The sequence below is a fragment of the Triticum urartu genome, chromosome 7, assembly GCF_003073215.2.
Source record: "Triticum urartu cultivar G1812 chromosome 7, Tu2.1, whole genome shotgun sequence".
In the NCBI taxonomy this organism is placed as follows: domain Eukaryota; kingdom Viridiplantae; phylum Streptophyta; class Magnoliopsida; order Poales; family Poaceae; genus Triticum; species Triticum urartu.
Window position 1 is genome coordinate 564676216 of NC_053028.1, and position 14076 is coordinate 564690291.

Consider the following 14076-nt stretch of genomic DNA (forward strand, 5'->3'; position numbering starts at 1 on the left):
CACCTTTGTCACCAAACTTTGACACGCCTCATCAGAGTTCACTTCGACCCAACCATCATCTGAAGGTTGTTGGAAATACGCCCTAAAGACAATAATATTGTATTATTATATTTCTCTGCTCATAATTAAGAGTTTATACTCTATGCTATAATTGTTATGATCCTGAAATATGTGATTCAATGAAAAACTCATATGCACGTGTGTATAAACCGTAAATTAAGATGGGAACCGCTAGAAATCATACTACTGATTCTTAGCTTCCCATCAGACCACTGTTCCACCATAGGATTGGATGCATCAGGAACATGCAATGGGCCGGAAAAAGGTGCTTAATTCCATGCAACGATCTACTAATAGCAATTTATTTCATAATAAAACCACTCCCGTAAATCTCTCGAGGCCTAACTGCTAGCGCCATGCAATGTGCTTCCATATCAAGATGCTTGTTTCCAACTGGGTGAATTATTTCCAGCGCAAATTAATCATGCTTCATACCAAGGATATTTGTTACCATGTGCTAACGAGATTGCTTCCAACTCGAGATTATTGGGAAACACTTTCCTACAGATTTTGATCTAGTATTTTTTTGTTTTTTCAACATGGAAAAGTGTGCTTTGAACGGACAAAAAGTGTTTTCGTGTGACATGGTGAAAGTGTTAGTTATCGACTAGATGGGGGTGAATAGGCGATTTTTATGACAGTCTTCAAGGCAGGCAATGTATTCGAAGACAGACAACCAAATGACACCTACACAGTATGCAACGGAAGATAAACTACACTAGCCATGCCATAGTCAAAAAAATAATACAGAGTAAACACGAAGACAAATAGCAGCTAGATAGGTCAGATCGGAATAGGAAGACAATATGAAGCCAAATATGCAATCAGAAAGAATGTCTTCACACAATAAAGTCAAATAGAGCAGGCAAGCAATGACTTCACGAGGCTAAACTATAAGTGAAGGAGTGAGGAGATAGAACCAGTTGCTTGACGAATACAAGGATTTGATAGACCAGTTCCAATTGTTGTGACAACTGTACGTCTGGTTAGGGAGGCTGAGATTGAACTCAGAAGACCATGTCTTCATCTTATTCCCCTTGAGCTAAGGTTACTTAGTCCTCGCCCAATCACTCAGGTAAGTCTTCAAGGTAGACTTCTAAACCTTCACAGACTTCATTCACCGGCGATCCACAATGACTCAAGGATCCTCGTAACACGGCCTAACCTACTGGAAGATCACAGCCTTCAAGTGTAACAAGTCTTCAGATCACGCGGACAGAAAGACTTCGGTGATGCCAAACACTCTTTGGGCTTTGGGTGTTTTGGGTTTTGTCCTGCAAGGATTCTCTCTCAAAGGCTCCGGAGGTGGGTTACTCTCAAACGACAAAAAGCGTGCACTAACTCTAAGAAACCACCAATTTATGGTGGAGGGGGTGGCTATTTATAGTTAGGGGGCAACCCGACATGATATGTCCGAAATGATCCTGGGTCATTAAGGAACCGACACGTGTCTAGCGGTCGGATTTCAAACACACGTGACAGCTTGATACGTCTCCAACGTATCTATAATTTTTTATTGTTACATGATGTTATATTATCATTCTTGAATGTTTTATATTCATTTTATAGCAACTTTATATCATTTTTTGGACTAACCTATTGACATGGTGCCCAGTGCCAGTTGTTGTTTTCTGCTTGTTTTTTACTTCGCATAATATCCATATCAAGCGAAGTCCAAATGCAGTGAAACTTCTTGGAGATTCTCTTCTGCCCATAAGAGACCCAGGGTGTTGGGAATCATTGCATGGAAAACAAAACCTTTTCTACTCACACGCAATGATTTATCCATTGAGATGCGTAGCAACGAGGGGGAGAGTGTGTCTACGTACCCTTGTAGACCGTAAGCGGAAGCGTTTCACAACGCGGTTGATGTAGTCGAACTTCTTCTCACGTCAACCGATCAAGTACCGAACGCACGACACCTCCGCGTTCTGCACACATTCAGCTCGGTGACGTCCCTTGCCTTCTTGATCCAGCAAGACATCGAGGTAGTAGATGAGTTCCATCAACACAACGACGTGGTGACGGTGATGGCGAAGTGATCTCCACAAGGCTTCGCCTAAGCACTACGAATATATGACCGGGGGTGTAAACGGTGGAGGGGGGCGCCGCACATGACTAACAATTGATCTGATGTGTGCTAGGTGCCCCCCTCCCACATATATATAGGTGAGAGGGGGAGGGGGAGGCTAGGAGGCTCCCCAAGTAGGACCGAATATATGTCGGAGGGGGAAGGAAAGAGGGGGGGGGGAGGAAGGGGGAATCCTATTCCTCTCCTTCCTTTCCCTTTCCCCTCTTTCTTCTCCTCTTAGGGCGACCCATATGGGGGGCGCACCAGCCCCTTGTGGCTGGTGCATTTCCCCTCTTGGCCCATAAGGCCCATATCTTTTGCCGCGGGTGCCCGAAACCCCTTTCGGTGACCCGATAAGTACCCGGTAACCCCCGAAACACTTCTGGTATCCAAATACCATCGTCCTATATATCAATCTTTACCTCTCGACCATTTCGAGACTCCTCGTCATGTCCGTGATCTCATCCGGGACTTCGAACAATATTCGGTCACATAACTCATACATGTTGAGGAACATAGTAATTCAAAGTTTTCCTACGATCACGCAAGATCTAACTAGGAGATGCATAGCAATGAGAGGGGAGAGTGTGTCTATGTACCCTCGTAGACTGAAAGCAGAAGTGTTTAGTAACGCGGTTGATGTAGTCGAATGTCTTCACGGTCCAACCGATCCAAGTACCAAACGTACGGCACCTCCGTGTTCAGCACACGTCCAGCACGACGACGTCCCTCGAGCTCTTGATCCAGTAGAGGGACGAGGGAAAGTTCCGTCAGCACGACGGCGTGGTGACGGCGATGATGAAGTTACCGGCGCAGGGCTTCGCCTAAGCAATACGATGATATGACCGAGGTATTAAACTGTGGAGGGGGGCACCGCACACGGCTAAGAGATTGTCTGTTGTGCTTTGGGGTGCCCCCTGCCCACGTATATAAAGGAGGGGGGAGGAGGAGGCCAGCCAAGTGGGAGGCACGCTAGGGGGGAGTCCTACTAGGACTCCAAACCTAGTAGGATTCGCCCCCCTTTCCTTCCAACAGAGAGGGGGAAAGGGGAAAGGAGGGAGAGGGAGAAGGAAAGAGGGGGGCCACGCTCCCTTCCCTTGTCCAATTCGGATTGGGGCAAGAAGGGCGCGCCCCACCTCCTGTGGCCTGCCTCCTCTCCTCCACTATGTCCCATTAGGCCCAATAACTTTCCTCGGGGGTCCCGGTAGCCTCTTGGTACTCTGAAAAATCCCCGAACCTTATTGGAACCATTTCGGTGTCTGTATATAACCTTCCAATATATCAATCTTTACCTCTCGACCATTTCGAGACTCCTCGTCATGTTCGTGATCTCATCCAGGACTCCGAACAAACTTCGGTCATCAAATCACATAACTCATAATACAAATCATCATCGAACGTTAAGCGTGCGGACCCTACGGGTTCGAGAACTATGTAGACATGACCGAGACACATCTCCGGTCAATAATCAATAGCGGAACCTGGATGCTCATATTGGCTCCTACATATTCTACGAAGATCTTTATCGGTCAAACCGCATAACAACATGCGTTATTCCCTTTGTCATCGGTATGTTACTTGCCCGAGATACGATCGTCGATATCATCATACCTAGTTCAATCTCGTTACCGACAAGTCTCTTTACTCGTTCTGTAATGCATCATCCCGCAACTAACTCATTAGTCACATTGCTTGCAAGGGTTATAGTGATGTGCATTACCGAGAGGGCCCGGAGATACCTCTCCGATACATAGAGTGACAAATCCTAATCTCGATCTATGCCAACTCAACAAACACCTTCAGAGACACCTGTAGAGCATCTTTATAATCACCCAGTTATGTTGTGACGTTTGATAGCACACAAGGTGTTCCTCCGGTATTCGGGAGTTGCATAATCTCATAGTCAGAGGAATATGTATAAGTCATGAAGAAAGCAATAGCAATAAAACTAAACAATCATAATGCTAAGCTAACGGATGAGTCTTGTCCATCACATCATTCTCTAATGATGTGATCCCGTTCATCAAATGACAACACATGTCTATGGTCAGGAAACTTAACCATCTTTGATTAACGAGCTAGCCAAGTAGAGGCATACTAGGGACACTCTGTTTGTCTATGTATTCACACATGTACTAAGTTTCCGGTTAATACAATTCTAGCATGAATAATAAATATTTATCATGATATAAGGAAATATAAATAACAACTTTATCATTGCCGCTAGGGCATATTTCCTTCAGTCTCCCACTTGCACTAGAGTCAATAATCTAGATTACATAGTAATGATTCTAAAACCCATGGAGTTTTGGTGCTGATTATGTTTTGCTCATGAGAGAGGCTTAGTCAACGGGTCTACAACATTCAATTCCGTATGTATTTTGCGAATCTCTATGTCTCCCTCCTTGACTTGATCACAAATGGAATTGAAGCGTCTCTTGATGTGTTTGGTTCTCTTGTGAAATCTGGATTCCTTCGCCAAGGCAATTGCTCTAGTATTATCACAAAAGATTTTCATTGGACCTGATGCACTAGGTGTTACACCTAGATCAGATATGAACTCCTTCATCCAAACTCCTTCATTTGCTGCTTCCGAAGCAGCTATGTACTCCACTTCACACGTAGATCCCGCCATGACGCTCTGCTTGGAACTGTACCAACTTACAACTCCACCATTTAATATAAATACGTATCCGGTTCGTGACTTAGAGTCATCCGGATCAGTGTCAAAGCTTGCATCGACGTAACCATTTACGACGAGCTCTTTGTCACCTCCATAAATGAGAAACACATCCTTACTCCTTTTCAGTTATTTCAGGATGTTCTTGACCGCTGTCCAATGATCCACTCCTGGATTACTTTGGTACCTCCCCGGTAAACTTATAGCAAGGCACACATCAGGTCTAGTACACAACATTGCATACATGATAGAACCTATGGTTGAGGCATAGAGAATGACCTTTATTTTCTCTCTATCTTCTGCAGTTGTCGGTCATTGAGTCTGACTCAACTTCACACCTTGTAACATAGGCAAGAACCCTTTCTTTGACTAATCCATTTTGAACTTCTTCAAAACTTTATCAAGGTATGTGCTTTGTAAAAGTCCAATTAAGCATCTTGATCTATCTCTATAGATCTTGATGCCCAATATATAAGTAGCTTCACCGAGGTCTTTCATTGAAAAATTCTTATTCAAGTATCCTTTTATGCTATCCAGAAATTCTGTATTATTTCCAATCAACAATATGCCATCCACATATAATATTAGAAATGCTACAGAGCTCCCACTCACTTTCTTGTAAATACAGGCTTCTCCAAAATTCTGTGTAAAACCATATGCTTTGATCACACTATCAAAGCGTATATTCCAACTCCGAGAGGATTGCACCAGTCCATAAATGGATCGCTGGAGCTTGCACACTTTGTTAACACCTTTTGGATCGACAAAACCTTCTGGTTGCATCATATACAAATCTTCTTTAAGATATCCATTAAGGAATGCGATTTTGCCATCCATTTGCCAAATTTCATAATCATAAAATGCGGCAATTGCTAACATGATTCGGACATCCTTAAGCATCGCTGCGGGTGAGAAGGTCTCATCGTAGTCAAATCCTTGAACTTATCGAAAACCTTTTGCAACAAGTCGAGCTTTGTAGACAGTAACATTACTGTCAGCGTCAGTCTTCTTCTTGAAGATCCATTTTTTTCTATGGCTCTTGCCGATCATCGGGCAAGTCAACCAAAGTCCACACTTTGTTCTCATACATGGATCCCATCTCAGATTTCATGGCCTCAAGCCATTTCGCGGAATCTGGGCTCATCGTCGCTTCCTCATAGTTTGTAGGTTTGTCATGGTCAAGTAACATGACCTCCATAACAGGGTTACCGTACCACTCTGGTGCAGATCGTACTCTGGTTGACCTACGAGGTTCGGTAGTAACTTGATTTGAAGTTTCATGATCATCATCATTAGCTTCCTCACTAATTGGTGTAGGAATCACTGGAACTGATTTTTGTGATGAACTACTTTCAAATTCGGGAGAAGGTACAACTACCTCATCAAGTTCTACTTTCCTCCCACTCACTTCTTTCAAGAGAAACTCCTTCTCTAGAAAGGATCCATTCTTAGCAACGAATATCTTGCCTTCGGATCTATGATAAAAGGTGTACCTAACAGTCTCCTTTGAGTATCCTATGAAGACACATTTCTTCGATTTGGGTTCGAGCTTACCAGGTTGAAGCTTTTTCACATAAGCATCGCAGCCCCAAACTATAAGAAACGACAACTTAGGTTTCTTGCCAAACCATAGTTCATATGGTGTCGTCTCAACGGATTTAGATGGTGCCCTATTTAACGTGAATGCAGTCGTCTCTAAAGCATAACCCCAAAACGATAGTGGTAAATCGGTAAGAGACATCATAGATCGCACCATATCTAATAAAGTACGGTTACAACATTCAGACACACCATTACGCTGTGGTGTTCCAGGTGGCGTGAGTTGCGAAACTATTCCACATTGTTTCAAATGAAGACCAAACTCATAACTCAAATATTCACCTCCACGATCCGATCGTAGAAACTTTATTTTCTTGTTAAGATGATTTTCCACTTCACCATGAAATTCATTGAACTTTTCAAAAGTTTCAGACTTATGTTTCATTAAGTAGATATACCCATATCTGCTCAAATCATCTGTGAAGGTCAGAAAATAACGATACCCACCGTGAGCCTCAACACTCATCGGACCACATATATCAGTATGTATTATTTCCAATAAGTCAGTTGCTCGCTCCATTGTTCTGGAGAACGGAGTCTTAGTCATCTTGCCCATGAGGCATGGTTCGCAAGCATCAAGTGATTCCAAAAGCCCATCAACATGGAGTTTCTTCATGCGCTTTACACCAATATGGCCTAAACGACAGTGCCACAAATAATTTGCACTATCATTATTAACTTTGCATCTTTTGTCTTCAATATTATGAATATGTGTATCACTACAATCGAGATTCAACAAAAATAGACCACTCATCAAGGGTGCATGACCATAAAAGATATTACTCATATAAATAGAACAACCATTATTCTCTGATTGAAATGAATAACTGTCTCGCATTAAACAAGATCCAGATATAACGTTCATGCTCAACGCTGGCACCAAATAACAATTATTTAGGTCTAAAACTAATCCCGACGGTAGATGTAGAGGTAGAGTGCCGACGGCGATCACATCGGCTTTGGAACCATTTCCCACGCGCATCGTCACCTCATCCTTAGCCAATCTTCATTTAATCCGTAGCCCCTGTTTCGAGTTGCAAATATGAGCAACAGAACCAGTATCAAATACCCAGACGCTACTATGAGTATTAGTAAGGTACGCATCAATAACATGTATATCAAATATACCTTTCACTTTGCCATCCTTCTTATCCGCCAAATACTTGGGGCAGTTCCGCTTCCAGTGACCAGTCCCTTTGTAGTAGAAGCACTCAGTCTTAGGCTTAGGTCCAGACTTGGGTTTCTTCCCTTGAGCAGCAACTGGCTTGCTGTTCATCTTGAAGTTCCCCTTCTTCCCTTTGCCCTTTTTCTTGAAACTAGTGGTCTTGTTAACCATCAACACTTGGATGCTCCTTCTTGATTTCTACCTCCCCAGCCTTTAGTATTGTGAAGAGCTCGGGAATTGTCTTTTCCATCTCTTGCATATTATAGTTCATCACGAAGCCTTTATAGCTTGGTGGCAGTGATTGAAGAACTCTGTCAATGACACTATCATCGGGAAGATTAACTCCTAGCTAAGTCAAGTGGTTGTGGTACCCAGACATTCTGAGTATGTGTTCACTGACAGAACTATTCTCCTCCATTTTGCAGCTATAGAACTTGTTGGAGACTTCATATCTCTCAACTCGGGCATTTGCTTGAAATATTAACTTCAACTCCTAAAACATCTCATATGCTCCATGACGTTCAAAACGTCTTTGAAGTCCCGATTCTAAGCCTTAAAGCATGGCACACTGAACTATCGAGTAGTCACCAGCTTTGCTCTGCCAAACATTCATAACGTTCGGAGTTGCTCCTGCAGCAGGTCTTGCACCTAGCGGTGCTTCCAGGGCGTAATTCTTTTGTGCAGCAATGAGGATAATCCTCAAGTTACGGACCCAGTCTATGTAGTTGCTACCATCATCTTTCAACTTAGCTTTCTCTAGGAACGCATTAAAATTCAAGGGAACGGTAGCACGAGCCATTGATCTACAACAACATAGATATGCAAAAACTATCAGGTACTAAGTTCATGATAAATTAAAGTTTAATTAATCATATTACTTAAGAACTCCCACTTAGATAGACATCTCTCTAGTCATCTAAATGATCACGTGATCCATATCGACTAAACCATGTCCGATCATCACGTGAGATGGAGTAGTTTTCAATGGTGAACATCTCTATGTTGATCATATCTACTATATGATTCACGTTCGACCTTTCGGTCTCAGTGTTCCGAGGCCATATCTACACATGCTAGGATCGTCAAGTTTAACCTGAGTATTCTACATGTGCAAAACTAGCTTGCACCCATTGTATGTGAACGTAGAGCTTATCACACCCGATCATCACATGGTGTCTCTGCACGATGAACTGTAGCAATGGTGCATATTCAAGGAGAACACTTATACCTTGAAATTTAGTGAGAGGTCATCTTATAATGCTACCGTCGTACTAAGCAAAATAAGATGCATAAAGGATAAACATCACATGCAATCAAAATATGTGACATGATATGGCCATCATCATCTTGTGCCTTTGATCTCCATCTCCAAAGCACCGTCATGATCTCCATCGTCACCGGCTTGACATCTTGATCTCCATCGTAGCATCGTTGTCGTCTCGCCAACTATTGCTTCTACGACTATCGCTACCGCTTATTGATAAAACAAAGCAATTACATGGCAATTGCATTTCATACAATAAAGCGACAACCATAAGGCTCCTGCCAGTTGCCGATAACTTTTACCAAACATGATCATCTCGTACAACAATTTATATCTCATCATGTCTTGACCATATCACATCACAACATGCACTGCAAAAACAAGTTAGACGTCCTCTACTTTGTTGTTGCAATTTTTACATGGCTGCTACGGGCTTCTAGCAAGAACCGTTCTTACCTACGCATCAAACCACAACGTTTTTTTCGTCAAGTGTGCTGTTTTAACCTTCAACAAGGACCGGTCATAGTCAAACTCGATTCAACTAAAGTTGGAGAAACATACACCCGCTAGCCACCTGTGTGCGAAGCACGTCGGTAGAACTAGTCTCATGAACGCACTCATGTAATGACGGTCCGGGCCGCTTCATCCAACAATACCGCCGAATCAAAGTAAGACATTGGTGGTAAGCAGTATGACTATTATCCCCCACAACTCATTGTGTTCTACTCGTGCATATATCATCTATGCATAGACCTGGCTCGGATGCCACTGTTGGGGAACGTAGTAATTCAAAATTTTCCTACGATCACGCAAGATCTAACTAGGATATGCATAGCAACAAGAGGCGAGAGTGTGTCTACATACCCTCGTAGACCGAAAGCGGAAGCGTTTAGTAACGCGGTTGATGTAGTCGAACGTCTTCACGATCCAACCGATCCAAGTACCAAACGTACGACACCTCCGTGTTCAGCACACGCTCAGCACGATGACGTCCCTCGAGCTCTTGATCCAGTAGAGGGATGAGGGAGAGTTCCGTCAGCATGACGACATGGTGATGGTAATGATGAAGTTACCGGCGCAGGGCTTCGCCTAAGCACTACGACGATATGACCGAGGTGTTAAACTGTGGAGGGGGGCACCACACACGGCTAAGAGATTGTCTGTTGTGCTTTGGGGTGCCCCTGCCCATGTATATAAAGGAGGGGGAGAGAGGCCGGCGGCCAGGAGGGGCGCGCCATGGGGTTCTACTTGGACTCCTAGTCCAAGTAGGATTCGGTCCCCCCTTTTCCTTTCTTCCACCGGAGGGAATAGGAGGGAGAGGGAGAGGGAAAGGGAAGGGGGTGCCGCCCCCTCCTCCTTCTCCAATACAGACTCCCAAGGAGGGGGCGCGCAACCACCTCCCGTGGGCTTCCCTCTCTCTCCCTTAGGCCCATGTTGGCCCAATACTTCACCGGGGGGTTCCGAAGTAAGCATACGAGGTATCCTCAATTCCATTTTTTTCTAATTTTCTTTTATAGACTAAACTAGTGATAAAACAAGAAACAAAAAGATTCGATTGCAAGATCTAAAGATATACCTTCAAGCTCTAACCTCCCCGAAAAGAGCTTGATGTCTACTACACAACCTTCGTCTTGTAGACGTTGTTGGGCCTCCAAGTGCAGAGGTTTGTATGACAGTAGCAAATTTCCCTCAAGTGGATAACCTAAGGTTTATCAATCCGTGGGAGGCGTAGGATGAAGATGGTCTCTTTCAGACAACCCTGCAACCAAATAACAAAGAGTCTCTTGTGTCCCCAACACATCCAATACAATGGTAAATTGTATAGGTGCACTAGTTCGGCGAAGAGATGATGATACACATGCAATATGGATGGTAGATATAGGTTTTTGTAATCTAAAAATATAAAAACAGCAAGGTAACTAATGATAAAAGTGAGCATAAACGGTATTGCAATGCTATGAAACAAGGCCTAGGGTTCATACTTTCACTAGTGCAAGTTCTCTCAACAATAATAACATAATTGGATCATATAACTATCCCTCAACATGCAACAATGAGTCACTCCAAAGTCACTAATAGGGGAGAACAAATGAAGAGATTATTGTAGGGTACGAAACCACCTCAAAGTTATCCTTTCCGATCGATCTATTCAAGAGTCCGTAGTAAAATAACACGAAGCTATTCTTTCCGTTCGATCTATCCTAGAGTTCGTACTAGAATAACACCTTAAGACACAAATCAACCAAAACCCTAATGTCACCTAGATACTCCAATGTCACCTCAAGTATCTGTGGGTATGATTATACGATATGCATCACACAATCTCATATTCATCTATTCAACCAACACAAAGAACTTCAAAGAGTGCCCCAAAGTTTCTACCGGAGAGTCAAGACGAAAACGTGTGCCAACCCCTATGCATAAGTTCACGAGGTCACGGAACTCGCAAGTTGATCACCAAAACATACATCAACTGGATCACATGAATATCCCATTGTCACCACAGATAAGCACATGCAAGACATACATCAAGTGTTCTCAAATCCTTAAAGACACAATCCGATAAGATAACTTCAAAGGGGAAACTCAATTCATCACAAGGAGATAGAGGGGGAGAAACATCATAAGATCCAAGTATAATAGCAAAGCTCGTGATACATCAAGATCGTGCCAAATCAAGAACATGAGAGAGAGAGAGAGATCAAACACATAGCTACTGGTACATACCCTCAGCCCCGAGGGTGAACTACTCCCTCCTCATCATGGAGAGCGTCGGGATGATGAAGATGGCCACCGGAGAGGGATTCCCCCTCCGGCAGGGTGTCGGAACGGGTCTAGATTGGTTTTCGGTGGCTACAGAGGCTTGCGACGGCGGAACTCCTGATCTAGGTTATGTTCTGGAAGTTTGGGTATATATAAGAGATGTTGGCGTCGGGAACAAGTCAGGGGGGTCTCCGAGGCGGCTAGGAGGTAGGGGTGCGCCCAAGGGGGTAGGGCGCGCCCCCACCCTCGTGGGTGCCTCGGGACTCTTCTGGCCCATCTCCGATACTCCGTGGGCTTCTTCTGGTCCAAAAATAATCTCCGTGAAATTTCAGGTCAATTGGACTCTGTTTGGTTTTTCTTTCCTGCGATACTCAAAAACAAGGAGAAAACAGAAACTGGCACTGGGCTCTAAGTTAATAGATTAGTCCCAAAAATCATATAAAATAGCATATAAATGCATATAAAACATCCTAGATGGATAATATAATAGCATGGAACAACCAAAAATATAGATATGTTGGGGACGTATCAAGCAACCCCAAGCTTAATTCATGCTCGTCCTCGAGTAGGTAAATGATAAAAATAGAATTTTTGATGTGGAATGCTACCTAACATAATTTCCAATATAATTTTCTTTATTGTGGCATGAATATCAGATCCGAAAGATTCAAGACAAAAGTTTAATATTGACATAAAAACAATAATACTTCAAGCATACTAGCCAAGCAATCATGTCTTCTCAAGATAACATGTCCAAAGAAAGCTATCCCTACAAAATCATATAGTCTGGCTATGCTCTATCTTCATCACACAAAATATTTAAATCATGCACAACCCCGATGACAAGCCAAGTAATTGTTTCATACTTTTGATGTTCTCAAACCTTTTCAATCTTCACGCAATACATGAGCGTGAGCCATGGACATAGCACTACAGGTGGAATAGAATGGTGGTTGTGGAGAAGACAAAAAAAGAGAAGATAGTCTCACATCAACTAGGCGTATCAACGGGCTATGGATATGCCCATCAATAGATATCAACATGAGTGAGTAGGGATTGCCATGCAATGGATGCACTAGAGCTATAAGTGTATGAAAGCTCAAAAATGGTGTGCATCTAACTCGCTTGCTCACAAAGACCTAGGGCATTTTGAGGAAGCCCATCATTGGAATATACAAGCCAAGTTCTATAATGAAAGATTCCCACTAGTATATGAAAGTGACAACATAGGAGACTCTCTATCATGAAGATCATCGTGCTACTTTGAGGCACAAGTGTGGTAAAAGGATAGTAGCATTACCCCTTCTCTCTTTTTCTCTAATATTTTTTTGTTTTTTTGGGCCTTTTTTCATGGCCTCTTTTTCTTTTATTTTTCGTCCGGAGTCTCATCCCGACTTGTGGGGGAATCATAGTCTCCATCATCCTTTCCTCACATGGGACAATGCTCTAATAATGATCACCATCGCACTTTTATTTACTTACAACTCAAGAATTACAACTCGATACTTAGAACAAAATATGACTCTATATGAATGCCTCCGGCGGTGTACCGGGATGTGCAATGACTCATGAGTGACATGTATGAAAGAATTATGAACGGTGGCTTTGCCACAAATACGATGTCAACTACATGATCATGCAAAGCAATATGACAATGATGAAGCGTGTCATACTAAATGGAACGGTGGAAAGTTGCATGGCAGTATATCTCAGAAAGGGTATGAAAATGCCATAATAGGTAGGTATGGTGGCTGTTTTGAGGAAGGTATATGGTGGGTGTATGATACCGGCGAAAGGTGCGCGGTATTAGAGAGGCTAGCAATGGTGGAAGGGTGAGAGTGCGTATAATCCATGGACTCAACATTAGTCATAAAGAACTCACATACTTATTGCAAAAATCTATTAGTTATCGAAATGAAGTACTACGTGCATGCTCCTAGGGGGATAGATTGGTAGGAAAAGACCATCGCTCGTCCCCGACCGCCACTCATAAGGAAGACAATCAATAAATAAAGCATGCTCTGACTTCATCACATAACGGTTCACCATACGTGCATGCTACGGGAATCACAAACTTTAACACAAGTATCTCTCAAATTCACAACTACTCAACTAGCATGACTCTAATATCACCATCTTCATATCTCAAAACAATCATCAAGTATCAAACTTCTCATAGTATTCAATGCACTCTATATGTAAGTTTTTATTATACCCATCTTGAATGTCCATCATAGTAGGACTAATTTCATAACCAAAGCAAATTACCATGCTGTTCTAAAAGAATCTCAAAATAATATAAGAGAAGCATGAGAGTTCATATATATTCTTCAAAATAAAACCACCGTCGTGCTCTAAAAGGATATAAGCGAAGCACTAGAGCAAACGACAAACTACTCCAAAAGATATAAGTGAAGATCAATGAGTAGTCGAATAATTATGTAACTATATGAAGAATCTCTAATATTTAAGAA